Genomic DNA, 6,002 nt, shown 5'->3' with positions numbered 1-6,002 from the left:
ATATATATATATGCATTTAAGAGAGAGATTATTTTGGATCGCCTAACGGTCTTAAAAATGTTCTCAATGGCAGTCAAGCCGGGAAATGCTCTGCTTGCTTATTCCAGATCTTGTATTAAAGGTAGGCTTTTTCTGTGTATTATTTAGTTTTCTATTTTCTAAATTTTTTTGCTCTTGGTTGTAATTTTCTTTTCTTTGAAGCATGCCCAAGCGTAGGGTGTAAAAGTTATCTTATGTTCCTAGGCTTAATAAGTTTGTACTATGATTTACAGTAAAAATATGCATATTAGATAATTTCCATTCAACCAAAAATGCAATGCTCTAGATGAGTTCAGTGTTAATTTAAAATTCATCTTGAATAAGGTGTTTTAAGACAGAAACACACTTAAAACCTGGTTTTGCACTTATCAGTTGTTGGAGATGTTGTGACCAGAGGCTCTCTACAGCATAAATTTGTATTATGCTAAGCACAGCAATAGCTAAGTAACAAATAATTTAGTTTTCCACATGATTAGCACAATATGAATGCTACAAAACCATGACTGTTCTACTATAAGTATTGCATTGAAAGCAATAAACACAAATGCATCTCTCTTTATAAACTCATTTCTAAACATGTTTCTCTTTTCTAGGCACCTTCAATGGAATTTTAAACCTTGTGTTCTCTTTCTTCTTTACTCTCTAACAAGGAAAACAACACAATTGTCATTATCCCAGGACTCAGGGTTTTTTAATACAGGCATATGTAAAGAGAGAACGCTACATGTAATTGTCTGCATTATTATGTTACTTTGTTGTCATTGTTATTGAACATTGTACTGTAGGTGAAAATTTGCACAGAAAATTAGTGTGCAATCAAGAATTTATCCACAGATAGTTCTGAAACATTATTTGAGACCCCACCTTTACCCTAAGTACCCCATTTCTGTTTGTCCAGTCTCCCTACCCCTTCCTGAATGCTCATCTTGTGGGCAAATGTTGCACTTTTGGCTTGTGTAGGCAAATGTTCTGAAAAGCTCATTCCTCATGGGTGCTATGGTTCTTTTTAAAAATCATTTTATTAGGGGCTCATACAACTCTTATCACAATCCATTCATACATCAATTGTGTAAGGCGCATTTGTACATTCATTGCCCTCATCATTCTCAAAAAGTTTGCTCTCCACTTAAGCCCCTGGCATCAGCTCCTCTTTTTCCCCCTCCAACCCTGCTCCTCCCTCCCTCATGAACCCTTGATAATTTATAAATTATTATTTTGTCATATCTTGCACTGTCTGACATCTCCCATCACCCATTTTTCTGTTATCCATCTCCCAGAGAGGAGGTTATATGTAGATCCTTGTAATCGGTTCCCCCTTTCTACCCCACCTTTCCTCTACCCTCCCAGTATCCCCACTCTCACCACTGGTCCTGAAGGGATTATCCGCCCTGGTTTCCCTGTGTTTCCAGTTCTTATCTGTACCAGTGTACATCCTCTGTATTACGTTATTTTTGTACTAATTTCACCAACCAATAGATTTCTTAAAACTGTTCTAAACAATTTAAAAGCTTACATTCAAAAGTACTCACTCCCAGCCACAGAGTCAATTCCAGCTCCTGGCGGCCCCATAGGACAAGGTAGAACTGCCACCCCCCACCCCCCACCTGGGAGTTCTGAGACTGTAATTCGTTTTGAGAACAGAATGGTCATAGTTCTCCTACAGAGGATTGATGGTTTTGAACTGCTGTCCTCTCAGTTAGCAGCCCCACCTGGTACCCACAATGCTACCAGGGCTTCTCATATTCAGAGATAGCGGTAGTTTTAAAAAGTAACAATAGTCTTGCACAACTATAATTCTAGGTTTCAGGTTGCTGAATTCATTACAAAAATGAAAAATATCTATTTTTGTCTTTCAAAGAATTTTATATTGGGAAATTGGTTGACCCACTTTGAAATAAAAGATACCAATGTATAACTCTTAAAAAAATGAAAAATAAAGTCCTTAAAAATGGTGGATGATGGGAAATCTTTCTCACATTGGAAAGACTGTAGCAAATACTAGTTTGTGAATTTTTATTCAAATACAGTGTTTTAAATTTTTTATGCTAATTTTTAATGCCAAAGAAGATTCTCCATATTTCAGATTATAAACTCAAGAGTTATGATAGTATCTTGTTTTACCTATCAAACATGATCTCCTAATGTGTGTACAGCTGCATGGAAACAAGAGAACCATTTTAAAAAATATTCAATCTCTGACTGTAGGAATCCTGGTAGTGTAGTGGGTCAGGTGTTAGGCTCTTAACCACAAGGTCAACAGTTGAAAGCATCAGCCACTCCTCAGGAGACCTACAGGGGATACGTCTACCTTTTCTGAGTCAGTTCGGGTGTGAGTTGACACAATGGCAGATTCACTAACTATTCAACCAAACTAAAAGGATATGTGTTCCTTTATTTTCCCCTACATTTTGCAGCTTCTCAAATAAAGAGCACACTTAAAATTCAACACAAAAGTTTCAATAATTTTTTTCACATTTTAGCATATCTGAAATTGAATTTTTTTCTGGTATGATTACATCTAGAATTATTTAATTTCTGGCTATATCCATTTAGTATTGTCTCATCTCATTTATCTATTTTTATTAAATTTCTGTGGAAATAATTTCTTCAGTTTTCAGTAGCATGTGTATTTCACTGTGGAGGTCCTTTAGACTTACAATTTATGAGCTCATCATTACATATATATATGAAAATAGGTTTTATATATATATATATATGTATATATATATATATATAAAGTATTTCACTGTGGAGGTCCTTTAGACTTACAATTTATGAGCTCATCATTACATATATATATGAAAATAGGTTTTATATATATATATATAATTTTATGTGGAAAAAGAATATATAAGTCTAACAACTACAACAACCACTCCCTGTACTTGCATCAATTCTGATTCTGTAGGACAAGATAGAAATGCCCAGTGGATTTCTGTCTTTTTTCTCCCACCTTTTTTTTCCCATCAGACTTAAGTTTTTAAGGAAATAGAATGCCCCATATCTTTACCACATGTAAAATTCATAGCAGGACAATACCTGGTAATTTATCACATTGAATAGAGACAATTTGTTAGTAATTATACTCAAGAGAATACATTATGTAGTAGCTGAATTTTAAGATCATGGCAACCAAAATCCCAACATCGTGTGATAATATTTATTCATTGAATACTAGATGGTACATATTAGAGATATTTTGTGTATTTTTTTATTTTATATTCACTGTATTAATCTACACAGTAGAAAGTTACCCTCTTAAGCAGAAGAAATTTTATAAAGATATCCTCTTAAGGCGAGGGCAATTTGATAACTGATGACGGGACATACTTCAAATAAGATGTGAAACATTATCACAAAACATTGCAACAAACATAAGGAATTAATCCTTAATATTAAAAGACAAATGGTAAAAGCAATTTAATGAATAAATCCAAAGACCAGATATATGGGCAAGGAGCTACAGTAGCTACTGGAGATGTTATTGAATAGAGATAAATTATACAATAGGTAGATATATAAGTAGATGCATCCGTAGGTAGGTTGATAGATGTAGATTAATAAATCAATCGATATTTTGATAAAAGATATTCAGATGATAGGATAGATAGATAGATAGATAGATAGATAGATAGATAGATAGATAGATAGACAGAGAGAGAGAGAGAGACAGTAGGAACCTGACTGTTTTTTTATTTCACCCGCCAGTAAACTCCAGTAGCTACAGTATACTGCGTGGCCAAATCCACCACCAACATGGCAGCCTACCCTTCTTGTATTAGCACTACTACTGTGTTCTAGGGGAGTCAAAAAATGTGAAGAACAAACCTGAGGAAACAGACCCAGAACCTGCTTAATCTCAAATATTTAAATATATATATTATATATTTATATATATATAAATATATATATATACAATTTATATATATATAATCTTCAAATAAAGAAGGATCCTGAATGAATCACTAAATGTCTGTGAACTTATGACTTAATTTCTGAACCAGGAAAATATGACTCTCAGAGAAGTGAGAAACTGTCCAGGTACACAATTTTATTTGTGCCTCTTTGTAGTCCAATGAAAACCAGAGAGAAAATGTCTTTATAGCATACTTTTTCAAATGCTGTTTACCTCATGGTGATTTCATTACAATGAAAAATGGTTTTGATATATCATCACTTTAAAATGAAATTGGTTCAGGGAAGCGAATAAAGGCTGCATTTATCCAGGTTACTAGAGGAATAGTGGTTTTCTTAAAGACATTTTATTAAGAAATAATGAGTACACGAGTGGAGTGCTACACTGGTGTTTCTTTTTCAGTTAATCATGTCCTTGTCATTTGACTTGACATTAGTTCTCTTCCGCTCAAACTTGCTGCAAAGTAAGAATGAGCCTATTATGGGTGATAAACACGGTGGGAAAGCAAAGGATAGAAACAAGAAAATAATTATTCAAAATTTATATCGCAATCTTTTTAAAATTTTCTTTACAGATAGTTTTAAAAAAGAAAAATAATATAATGCTATTATGGGAGGCATGAATCTCAAAGTATTGTAAGTTATGTTATCTGTTTTTCTTAAAATTTATATAGAAGACCAACCAGAGGGAAAAAGAAATTCTTCTCTAGACAAATTGTAAATAGAGCTATGAAAATGTTGCAGTGCCCTACGTGATAAATCTTTAATAGAAAACTATATAATAATACAAAAAGGGGAAGATAGACTATTATATTTTTCATATATGTAAGGATTTATAATAAATTACATGAAGTGCCTGAACAGTTTTATGTCTCTTAAAATATTTTTTAACTAGATTTTGACATATTGAAATAAGTTTGATCCCAGAAATCTTCTGGGTTTTTTTTATATTTTGGAACTCTGGAGGAAAAAACATGGGAAATTACAATTTGGCTACTTTTCCCCAGAAAAATATAAGCAAGCAGATCTTTTGAAGCTAATTGGTTAGATATTATACTTTAAAATATAGATCTTATATAGCTGTATAACTGCCAATGACCCCTCTGTGTTCTATGCATCATATGCACATGGGTTGAATGAAAACAAAGAGCAAAGATTTAAAAGCAAAATATCAATTTTGAGGAAGTTTTAAATAAATTACTAGCTTGTTTAAAGAGATTATTTTTTCTCCTGTTGAACTAGGTAGTATATGCTTGCTTACAAAATTTCTTTATTTGATTCTTTTTTATATAACGCAGAGAGGCTTATGTCAAATATCGGGTCAATATTTTATGCTGGGTCTACTGCAAGTCTGTTAATTACTGGATGGGGGAATTGATTGTAGACAAACAGACTAAAGTCTATAATGTGCAAGTGTCTGACCCAAGTATTATCCGAAGTTCTCTGTCTGTAATCTTTTATACAGAGAAGTCAGCCTATGGCCCAGTTAGTCTTGAGATTATTTTTTATAAATAAACTTTTGTGATTTGACTTGTTTCATGACAGTTACAAGGATGAGATTGCCTTTTTTAGTCTTGTAATTGTCTTAAACCTTAGTGATCATTTATCTCTATTTTAAAACTTTTTATTATTCTTTGAGTTAAGGTTTACTGAACAGACCATCTGTTTTGCTAGTCTAGACAATCCTTGCACATTTTATTCCATCTCATCCATTTAAATCCCTTCAGTGTACATCCATGCCATTTCTTCCCCACGCTTTCTGTATCATTCCTTCTTTCTTAACAATTTGAACTCGTCTTTGCCTAAATACTGCCCCCTTGATCTCAAGTGATTGATTACTCTAAGGTATATATACCTCACTATTTTCATTGTTCCTCTCATAGATCTATTGTTTACTGAAAATTAACTGAATAGGGTGAGTTCAGTCAAGACCTGAAGCATTACTAAGGACCATCATGCTGGAGATTTCAATAGTTTGTGTCTGACCAACAAGCCTTGTCGCTTTTGTTTTTGAGTTTTGTTCCACAATTTTTCCCACTTTATCCAGG

Source organism: Echinops telfairi, unplaced genomic scaffold (genome assembly GCF_000313985.2).
Source record: "Echinops telfairi isolate 266 unplaced genomic scaffold, ASM31398v2 ScPeMD7_11;HRSCAF=52, whole genome shotgun sequence".
Lineage (NCBI taxonomy): Eukaryota > Metazoa > Chordata > Mammalia > Afrosoricida > Tenrecidae > Echinops > Echinops telfairi.
This window is presented reverse-complemented; position numbering follows the sequence as displayed.